Genomic DNA, 337 nt, shown 5'->3' on the forward strand with positions numbered 1-337 from the left:
TGGGACGCCGTGGCTCGGAGGAGCGGCAGGGGTCGCTGTGGTTCTCTGCTCCGCGCCGCCGCTGCGCTCGCTGCTGCTGCTCGGCTCCAGGAAAGCCCTGCGTCAAAGCAACCGCTCCCGCCAGCCTCCCCCGCCCCCCGCCAGCTCCTTCGAAAGATGTATGCACCCAGGTAGGAGACTGGAGAATACTTGGACAGATTGCTAGCTGGATGTGCAACTTTTAAACGTTCATCTCCATAGTAGGTGAGCCTCCTTTGGTACTCGCTTATCCTCAGGCCCCTCGGTATTAGAGTTGGGTCTAGTTGCGACGACCTGGACTGGTGCAAGCCAGCAGCTG

The sequence above is a fragment of the Myotis lucifugus genome, unplaced genomic scaffold, assembly GCF_000147115.1.
Source record: "Myotis lucifugus unplaced genomic scaffold, Myoluc2.0 scaffold_403, whole genome shotgun sequence".
NCBI lineage: Eukaryota > Metazoa > Chordata > Mammalia > Chiroptera > Vespertilionidae > Myotis > Myotis lucifugus.